At 38.7% G+C, this 11355-nt stretch overlaps 1 pseudogene; it reads left to right on the top strand.

The window, feature by feature from the left end:
* Positions 1–730: 730 nt before the first annotated feature.
* On the top strand, positions 731–3574 carry LOC145059315 (G-type lectin S-receptor-like serine/threonine-protein kinase At2g19130 pseudogene; annotated as a pseudogene).
* The last annotated feature ends 7781 nt before the right edge of the window (positions 3575–11355 follow it).

The following is an 11355-nucleotide window of genomic DNA, read 5'->3' on the forward strand; positions in this document are numbered from 1 at the left end:
GTAGGTTTAGAAGTTTAGGTCCTGCTTCAAACACAAGCAAAACAGAAAACAGGAAAGAAAAGGAAACAAACAGAACAGGGAATTAAGAAGGATACAAGTTGCATAAGCTTTTCTTTTATTAAGCAAAACAAGTTCTGAGTAGTGAGCACACCTAAAGAAATAACGCAGGTACCATATTTATACTAAAACATAAGAAATTTGACTCTAACACAAAACTAGAAATAAACTTAATAAAAGGAAATTAACTCTCCTATTTTATCCGTAGAACTAAACACTGTTTTTGTTTGTTTGGTGATCATGAACCGATTAACCCGACAAGGTTGAAGATTAATGATGAAGGGTTGCATTGTTAAACCCATATAATGGTAAACAACGACCCATTGTCCGAGGTATAAATTTGCGTGGACCTGATCGAGAAAAGGATGTCTAGTCCCACCACGTAGAAATTTTGACTTTGCATTTACGTGAGGGAAGGGGTGCATGGATATGACTTGTCATATACGTGAAATGTATGTAATTGATCATAAACCGCTCCACCGTCGATCAATTTGTGTATTTTGTTAAAGTTATTTGAATGTTTCAATTTTTTTGTATAGACTGACTTGTATGGCTATTATTCCATGCGGCTTTAGCACGTTAGAGTCTTTTTCACTATCAACCAATCGTACATGAGCTCTAAGAACTTTAATTACCCCTCAAATATCAGTTCTATAAAAGCTAATACTGATGATAACATGTTATTAACTTATTATATTATATTTGTCACCTCCCTTTCTTTCTATCCACCTCCTTGTTAAAATTTTTTGCAAGTCATGTCCTCCACGGAAAGTAACATTTTAGTGAGGATTTTGGTCCTCCTGTGTTTCTCTCTTACCATAACTAGAGGCAACACCATATCTGCAAACCAGTCTCTATCAGGAAACCAAACGATGATATCAGAAAGAGAAAAGTTCGAACTGGGTTTCTTCAAAGCGGGTAACTCTTCAAATTATTACGTAGGCATTTGGTATAAAAAGGTATTTTCCAATCCTCCCACCATTGTTTGGGTGGCTAACCGAGAAACACCAGTCTCTGATATATTCCAATCAGAATTAAAAATCATAAATGGTAACTTAGTGCTCTTAAATGAGTCCAAGTTCCAGATATGGTCCACAAACGTCACCACCACTTCTACTTCTTCAATAGCTGTTCTTCTTGATGATGGTAACTTAGTTTTGAGAGACCGCTCAAATTTAGTTGAATCTGTAATTTGGCAAAGTTTTGACCACCCAACTCATACTTGGTTGCCTGGTGCTAAATTTGGTTATGATAATAGAACAAAAAAGAGCCAGCGTCTTACATCATGGAGAAGCAACGAAGATCCTGGTGTAGGACTCTTCTCTTTGGAGCTTAATCGGTCTAGTAATGAGTATTTAAGCAAGTGGAATGGGTCTCAGCAATATTGGACGACTGGGATTTGGAATGGGAAATCATTCGACTTACTCCCTGAAATGAGGCTGAATTACCTTTTTAATTTCAGCTACCATATGAATGAGAACGAAAGCTACGTCATTTATTTTGTGTATGATCCTTCCATTATAACTAGGTTTGTAATGGATGTTTCTGGTCAAGTTCAGCAACTAGCATGGATGGAGACTGGCAAAGACTGGAATTTATTGTGGTCTCAACCTAAAACACGTTGTGATGTGTATGCTTTGTGTGGGGCTTTTGGGATTTGCAGGCAGACTAGATTCCAATTCTGTAATTGCTTGACTGGCTTCAAACCTAGATCAGAGATTGATTGGGATCAGAGTGATTTCTCCGGTGGGTGTGTGAGAAAAACTGATTTGCAGTGTGGTGGGAACATGGAAAAGGCTGATTTTGTCATGATTAAAGCCGACAGCCCATCTCCAAATAACTCTATGGCAGTTGGGAGTGCTGGAGAATGTCGTACAATCTGTTTGAACAATTGCTCCTGTAATGCTTACACTTTTGTCGACAATCAGTGTTTACTTTGGGATGGAGATCTCTTGAACTTCTCGGAAGACAATAATAGCGGGAAACCAGTTTATGTCAAAGTCGCTTCTAAAGATCTTCCATATCATAAAAAGAGCGATTGGGTCATTGTGGGTTCCATTGCATGTGGGGTTTTTCTCGCGGGTCTAATTTTGGTTTTAATTTATAGAAAAAAGAGATTCTCAGTTGGAAAGACGACAACGGAGGGATCATTGGTGGCGTTCGCCTACAGAGATTTAAAAACAGCCACCAAAAATTTCTCGGACAAATTAGGAGGAGGCGGTTTTGGCTCGGTTTTTAAGGGGGTACTGCATGATTCCTCCATTGTAGCAGTGAAAAAGCTTGAAAGCATTAGCCAAGGAGAGAAGCAATTCAGGAGCGAAGTTAGCACAATGGGTATAATCCAACATGTTCATCTTGTACGCCTTCGTGGGTTTTGTGCAGAAGGAAACAATAAGTTATTGGTGTATGATTACATGGAAAAAGGTTCTCTAGATAGCCATCTTTTCAACGAAAAACAACTTCTTCTAAACTGGAAAACAAGGTACCAGATCGCACTTGGAACTGCAAAAGGATTGGTTTATCTTCACGAGAAGTGCAGAGACTGTATAATTCACTGTGACATAAAGCCAGATAACATTCTTTTAGATGCAGATTTCCAACCAAAAATTGCTGATTTTGGTCTAGCGAAGCTTGTTGGTCGAGACTTTAGTAGGGTTTTGACAACTACAAGGGGATCAATAGGGTATCTAGCGCCAGAATGGATATCCGGGGTGGCTATCACAGCTAAAGCAGATGTTTATAGCTATGGAATGATGCTTTTTGAATTAGTCCATGGAAAGCGAAATATAAGGCATTGTGAAGATTCAAGGAGTACATTCTTCCCAGGTTTGGTTGCAAATGTTCTTCTGGAGGGAGGTGATATCTTTAGCCTGTTAGACACAAGGTTAAACAGGGAAGCTTGTGTGGAAGAAGTGACAAAAATTTGCAAAGTTGCGTGTTGGTGCATTCAAGATGAGGCAGAGAGTAGGCCTGCCATGAGTATGGTGGAACGGATTCTTGAAGGGGTTTCAGATGTGAGCATGCCTCCGATCCCTCAAATTGTCACTTTATTTGATGAGAACATTCAAGGGGATGTTGTTTTCTTCACTGATTCACCCTCAAATAGGTGTTCACTAGTGCGGAGCAGTTCTTCGGGTGGTGACTCCCAGTCGAAGAGCTCATCTTCTTGAAGTAATTATGTTTATCTTTTCTGTTATGTTCACATTCGATAATGTATCGTGTGATAAAAATGCTACACCTCTACAAAAATGAACTTTCTTTGGAGAAATATGTTTCAAGAATGATGATTTCTTAGCGTTTACTTATCTACAACTGTTGAAAACTGCTAATTTTTTTTAGCACCAAAGCTCTTTTGGCATATTTGTGTTAACTTGGATCTGGTTTGCTAGAGAATAAGTGAATAACGGTTGAGAAAGTTGAAATTAGGGATTTTATTCTTAATCAAACTAATCTTGGAAACAATGAATATATTTGGAACACTTGTTATAAATAAATTTGATTTGTTTAGTGTAGTTAATTTTTTTTTTAACAACGGAATTTATTAAGAAGCAATTAGCGGCAAGAGCGGAGCTTTATAGGGGCAAGGGGGGCAACACCCCCCCCCCCCCCCCTGATTTTTTTGTTATATATAGCCCTTCTACTTTAATTTTGTACATATTAGGCCCAAAAATATACAAATTTTGGCCATGCCCCCCCCCCCCCCCCCCCCCCCCTCTATTCATCGATTTTTATACATATTATACTTCCGGCCCCTCCAAATCAAATGTTGAAGCTCCGCCCCTAACCAGCGGGGAGCTGGACCACAAAAGATTACAACAAACTAAAGAAAAAAAAAGGAAAAGCAAGAGCAGAATCCATAATAAAGAAAACAACCAACCAAAGCACAAAGGAAGAAAAATAAAAACACACAGAGCAGCAGCACCGGAGGTACACTGAAAGCAGCAACAGGTCAGCATGAGAACTCCAATATGATCAAGCAAGATATGATTAACAACAACACACACACCAACACCATGTGTAAACCCCATCCCCCAACCCCAATTACCACGAAAGAACACACCCTAGAAAAAATGTTTAACTTCAACAATATCCTATATTATGTCTACCCATTGAATCGAGACACACACCAAACCGACACTTGTTGCAGTAAACATATCACCAAATAACACCGATAATTCCCAAACCCTCCCCACCCATCCATTTATGGAACCATGAAAAGGGATGCATACCATTTTTTCCAAGTTAAAGAGAGCCCTGTACCTTTGTTTTTTACCAAAAGGAACACATTTTCTTTAATTTTAGCAACAACTTTGACCGGCGATGTTACAGTAGAATTGAAGACACGATCGTTCCTTGCCCCAACAAATGAACCAAACGAGTGGTTAGAATAACTGCATGAGTGATTTTCTTTTGTAATGAGGACTGTAGGAAGTCGTGTGGGATAAATAGAAGCTGTTCAAGAGAATTAATATCATCAATCCTTATGTCACACCAACACTCCAATAAAATCCAAATTTGTTTTACCCATCGACACTATAAGAAGAGATAAATTTTGGTTTCCTCTGCCATGCCACAAAAAACACATAGAGGCGAAGGTACAACAATCCCACGTTTAAAGATCTCTATCTTGGAGGGTAGGCGATTACGTACCGCACACCAACCCAAAAAATTAATCTTTATCTGGACCAAATTGTTCCAAAAATGCTAGTATGATAGATCAGCGCATGTATATGACTCCCATAGGTGGCGTAAGGAGCTAACCGAGAAAGAACCCGAGCTATCAACCAACCATCTCCACTTATCACTTGAGTCGGTGGGATTTGTGCTCTATAGCATTAAGTTGCAGCATGATAATTCAGTTTTCTCCAAATCTGATGATGGTGGCCTTTTCCACTCCCACATCCATCAAATGAATCTCCAATTTTTGATATTTGTTAGAGAGTTCACATTGTTTTCCTGATTCTAGTTTGTACAGTTCAGGGAAGGTATCTGTAACGCCTGGTTTCTGGTATGTATTTAAAATCATAATTTATTCACTTTCATAAAGGAACTCGACGAGTTGGGAGACCCAGACTCTTCGAGTAGGAATAATTTGGGACGTGGCTTAAGAAACCTACTCGACGAGTTGAGAGGCCTTAACTCGACGAGTAGGTTGGCAGAAATGAAACCCTAATTTTCAGGGTTTTGCACCCTATTTAAAGGCCTTAATACTTCAATGTGGTCTCCCTCATCGTCCCCTCAGTCCAGAGAAAACCCTAATCATGCTTCTTTCCCCATTTTGAGTCTGTGTGAGCCTAAAGAGTGTTCTTTAGTGCTTTTCTTGAAGGAGGGTGAAGTTGGTGGTGCAAGGTTGGAGGGAGAAGCTTTAGATCAGAGATTTTTAGTGTTGTTGCAACCATTTGGAGGTATAAAGTCGATACCTTGACTATTTATTTTCTAGATCTCTTCTTTGAGAAGTTTATGGCCTTTAGTAGCTTATTTTGGTGTCATTCATGGATTTGAACATGTTATGAAGTTATGACAACAGATCTAGGCATTTCATGGCCTATTGAGACTTAAATTTGCCAGCTTTATCAAGTCTTGGCCCTCCTCCACGCCCTAGGTCCGTTACAAAGCTTATTTTTAGTGTTTTTAGCCTCTTGATACCATGCATGGACGTAAAGTTAACAACTTTACGTGGTATCTCAGCCCAAGGGGACCAGATCTATGGTTTGGAGGCATTAGACTTGCTTGAAAGTGATTGGATGAGTTAAGACTAAGGAAACTCGATGAGTTGTTTACCCAACTTGGCGAGTTGGATCGTGGTCCCCCGACCTTTTTGATTACTGAGCAAACTCGACGAGTTGGAGAGATGACTCGGTGAGTTAGCTAGCGTTTTCTCGGTTTTCTGAAGACAGAAGGAACTCGAGCGTCCACAAGGGGACTTGACGAGCTGTACTGAAAAGCCTGGATTCTGTTGAGAAGGAGGAACTCGACGAGTTAGAGGAAAACTCGACGAGTTGGATCGTGATTTCGCAATTCTATGATTTATGGGAACCCGACGAGTTGAGGAGTGAACTCGAAGAGCTGAGTCAACTCGGAGCGTTGACTTTGACTTTGACTTGGACCAAGTTGGCGCTTAAGGGGTTATGAGTATGGAAGGATAATTAAGGAAATATTTTATGTATAGGAGCTTGAGTTGGGTTGATTGTCAGATCCGAGGATTTTCAGCTACTTTCTAGTATTCGAGATGAGTTACCTTCTAGTAGAAGTGGGTTGAAGGCACCAATGCTGGCCCACTAGTAGCTGATTACAGTAAAGATGATTGTCTTTGTGATAATTATCTGGTATGCCACTATTTGCTATGCTTTATGTGCTAGTAGGCTATGATATTATGTGATAGTGGTAGGAGGGGTGGATTAGACCTCGTAACCGGTTGAGATAAATCGGAGGGTAGGTTGGGCACCCAGATATGCCTAGTAGGGTAGGTCGGGCACCTAGATATGCCTGGCAGGGTATGTCGGGCACCCAGATATGTCTGACAATAGGTTACGATATGATATTATGTGGCAGTGGTAGGGGTGAAATAGACCTTATAACCGGTTGACATAAACCAGAGGGTAGGTTGGGCACCCAGATATGCCTGACATGGGAAGATCGGGCACCCCGATATGCCTGACATGGGTAGGTTGAGCACCCAGGTATGCTCAGCAAGGTAGGTCGGGCACCAAGATATGCCTAACAGTATGTTTGTTGTATAGTGTGTGGTATGATGGGGTAACTCACTAAGCTTTGTGCTTACGGGTTTCAGTTTTGGTTTCAGGTACTTCTTCTTCGAAAGGAAAGGAGCCGGCATGATCGCAACACATCACAACATGATTTCCGCGCATGAGATCTTTAGGAGTTATACTCTGATGATGTTTTATTATGTCATGTTTTGATCATTAACATATTGGTTTTGATATGGGATAACATGATGGATGTTTTTATACTAATGGTTTTATAATTACTTAATTAAAAATGAAATTTTTGGTCTTAAATTTTGGGATGTTGCAGTATCTTTTAGAATACCATTACTAGTCTAATCCTCGAACCAAAAAGATGTCAGATTACCTCGACCCATATATTTTTTGAACAACTCAGTGAATTGGATATTATATATGAGAAAGTCTTTAGAAACACTTACAATGTTTTTCCATACACCAATGATTCCCAGCCTAACAGGGAAGAATTTCCACACCTCTCCATATTATATAGAGCCAAAATTAGCTTAGCCTACAGCGATGATGGAGCTAATCTCCAAAGCCATTTGCCCAGTATGGAGAGGTTAGTTTCCTTAAGATTGATGACACCAAGACCCTCATTGGATTTGGGAGTGAGAACTTTATCCCAACTAATCCAACATATTTTTGAGTTTAGGGAACCGTTACCCCATAAGAACTTTCTTCTTATTCTCTCCGGTTCATCAATAATCTTGAGATAGGATTTAAAGAGGTAAAATTAAAATTTGAGAGGCTGCCATGGACCGAGTTTATGAGAGTGATCCAACCTACAAAGGAAAAAGATTTGGATTTCTACGATGAGAGACAGGATTGAAGCCGGTCAATCACTCATTGGCTTCCAATTCTGTATAACGCAAATTGCATCGGCCCTATCAGTTACAAATGTCAAATCTTTACAATCACCAACACATTCATACAACTTTTCAAGAAACCATGTCCAAGTAAGCACTATCTAGTTGTTCCCATCCATAACTACTGCATGCAATATGGTTCCCTTAAAACCCCCCTTCAAATGGGCACCATCTATAATTATGACTTTACGAAAAAAAAAACGTTTGAATGCTCTTATCTGCAATATATTTGTATGGAACACATAAACACTCTGCATTTTTTTTTTACAAATTAGTGTATATTAAATAACATCTTGTTTTTTTATTTACCGTGCTCCCAATAGCATATTGTGAAAATATGTTTGTATATAGGCCACTCTATCGGGATTATGCTTCTTCAAATTGTGAAAATAAATAGAAAGTTTGGAAAAACATTCTTTAGAGGATCCCAACAGCAGTTCCATAGCATATTGTTTTGCACACCAAGCTTGTTTGTAACTTACATTGATTTCTAGCAATGCATTCAAATCCCTTGATATTTCATTAGGACTCCAAACCTTTGAACGAGCTTTTCCCATAATCTATGCAATATAGTACCATGACTTTTTTTATTTGCGTGCTTATGATTTTGGTGTATCTATAATGCCGAACATATGTGCACGTTGTTGAAAGTCCCGATTTCAAATTTATCAGTCAGATCAATGCGTTTTGAATATAAACGCCAACTATAGTTCTCAATTTCACAATATACCTTGTAACGTTTTTTGTTAGATTGTAATGTCTTAAACTGAAACTTTTCTCTGGTTGCTTTAAGACTCAAAGGAAATATTAGTTTTTGTTTGTTATCAGACGTTTGGCGAAAAAACATATCATCATTTGGATCTAAACCGTGAAATGGTCCAGGTTCAAAAATAGGATCAGGACAATCAGGTATGGGAGGCATACCGTAAAAGATGTCTGAAGCTTTTTTTTTCTGTGTGTGAACTCATCTTTTGACTAGCCTTCATTTGATTCTTCATCATCTGACAAAGTTTTGTCACACAATTTTCCAAACTCATATAGATTTTCTTCATCCACCTTATTCACTACCATAGTTTCTTCTTGCCGGCACTCTTCAACATTATTAGATACAATGTTTTTTTAAGACATAAATTTATGGTTTATACTTTTCTTTTCTAGGCTTTTTAGTTTTCGGTTTAGGACCAAAATCTCCAGGATCTTGGTGGTACTTAGACCAAAAGCATGTGATTTCGGTGGGCTTAGATGATTTTGGTTTAGGTTATTGGGCTGGGCTTTTGTATTTAGGTCTAAGTGTGTGTGTGTGTGTGTGTGTGTATATATATATATATATATATATATATATATATATTGTATTGAGTCAGCCTTGTATAGGGTAGGAAAAGAAGACATGTTGGTTAGTGATTCTAAGGAGCATATTTCGTGTTTTAGAGAGACAGAGAGAAAACCGAGAGCATTGTGTAAATCTTATGTACGAGACTGTTGTTTAATAATAGTGTGTATTGAAGATTCGTGTTTGTGTTCTTCCTCCGTATTCCGTTCTGTGTTATTCACTAGATTGGGATTCCGCACCAATTCTAGTGAAATCGATTGATACATTCAAGATTGGGTTTTACAATTGGTATCAGAGCTTGGATCGATATCAATCGATTTGGCAAAGTATTAAGCATTTCTTGGAGTTTTTATTGGATTTTCTGGTGTTTTTGAGTTCTTTTTGACGAAATTATTGCCATTGTTCTTCGTATTCTTCATTATTTTAGAGAGTTTGATCGAGTTTAGCTTTGAAAATCTACAAATTTCATGTTTTTGACAATTTTTTGGAGTCCTCGGTCAAAATCTAGGATTTCTCGGTGACAAATCTTCAGTTTTCGGTTAGGTTTAAAAGTTCTTGGCGGCCAGCTGTTAGTTTTCGGTTAGGGGAGCTCCTCGGACTCAACTTCAAAGTTCTCGGTCTCAACTTCGGAGTTCTCGGTCTCGGCTTCAGAGTTCTCAGTCTCAGTTTAGGAGTTCTCGGTCTCGGCTCCGGAGTTCTCGGTCTCGGTTTCGGAGTTCTCGGTCTTGGTTTAGGAGTTCTCAGTATCGGCCTCAGACTTCACGGTTGCGAATATGTGTTCTCGTCTCCGCATCCTCAGTTTAGTTTATCGGTTGTGAGGTTTCGGTGAAGGTTCTCGGTCAAGATCTAAGTTCTCAGTCAAAATTATTTCTTCGAACAAAAGGTTGATCTTTAAGGTTCTCAGTCAACGGAGAGTTGACCATTGGTATTTTTGGTCAGAGAAGCATTTATTCTTGATTTTCGATCAAAATCAAAATTACACAATCAGATTCCTTTTTGGTAAATGATGAGTTCTTACAACAGTACCAAGGAGGTTAATGAAGCTTCATGCTCTCAGTCTTGTGAAGCTAAAATTAAACATTATCGTGGTCAACATGATTTATTAATTAGGGAAATTAAGGACCTTAAATACGAAGGTATACTCTCAAAAAGGCCCAAAAACCCTTAAAAGAAAAGTTGGAGGCCCAAACCAGAGATCTAAAAAGGATTAAGGAAGAATACAATACTAAATGTGAACACTATGATTATGCTCAAGAAAAGATTGCTAGTCTAACTGCCGAGGTTAACACATTGAAAATGAAGTTTGAAAATGCAGACTTTAATTTTAAAAAGAAGTTGAGACAATGATTGAAAAGAAACTTAGATGTCAAGACAAAAAGAATGTAGGTTTAGGGTATAGTAGTGTTTCTCCTCCATTCAATGATAACTACACTTTTACTCCTATGACTGAGGAAGAAAAGGCAAGGGAAGCACACTTATAGTATGACAAACCTACTGTAGTTGAGAAAGTAAATAATGATAGTGTGAACGATACTAATGCTTCTACCTCATGTGTAGATAAGGTCACAGTGCAAGATAGGCATGAGCAGAACAAAAATAATTCCAATTCTGCTGAAAATGATTCAAAATCGTGTGATGATGATGCTCCCATTATTGAAAATCTCAAGCCACAAAAATCTGTAAAACATTCTAATAAATGTTCATGTGCTTGTTCTTATGGAAGTTCCTTGAAACAAACTTCATTTGGACAAGGACCAAGTCACAATCTTATTTATTTGAAAAGGCAGACTTGTTTTAAATGTGGGACTCCCGTTCACATTGTTAGAAATTGCCCACATCGTTCATATGTTCCCTACTATGAACAAAGTTAGCAAAGCGTGCCAAGGGGGAGATCTTTCAAAAGAAATCCTTCGAGGTCACGTTCACGCAATGGTGACTGGAATGTTAAAACCCAAGGACAAGAAGGGCATGTCAGACAATAAGCCTAATTAAAGAAATGGTTCAGCCAAACCAAATTCGGTGAGGTCGAATTCATCTCAAGGTTCGTCCTCTAGCTCATTCTCACAATACAAGCCCAAATTAAAAGGTTGTTCCACCCCAAAGGCTAGTGATAAAGGTCCCTTTCGGTTCAACAAGTAAGTACCCAGACCTAATTACCAATGGGTCCCTAAAGGTCATATTTCAAAATCATTCAAAAGTCCTGTAACTTCTTTACGTCCTTTTTCTGATCAACATGATATGTATTGGGAGACATCTCTCATCGGCATGACATTCAAAATTTTATGGAGAGTGTGTGTCCTTTGTGAGAAGGAAGTGTTGGAATAGTGTCTAAGCCCGTAACTATATTTGGTATGTA

This window comes from Lactuca serriola, chromosome 6 (genome assembly GCF_051521515.1).
Source record: "Lactuca serriola cultivar US96UC23 chromosome 6, Lser_US96UC23_V15, whole genome shotgun sequence".
In the NCBI taxonomy this organism is placed as follows: domain Eukaryota; kingdom Viridiplantae; phylum Streptophyta; class Magnoliopsida; order Asterales; family Asteraceae; genus Lactuca; species Lactuca serriola.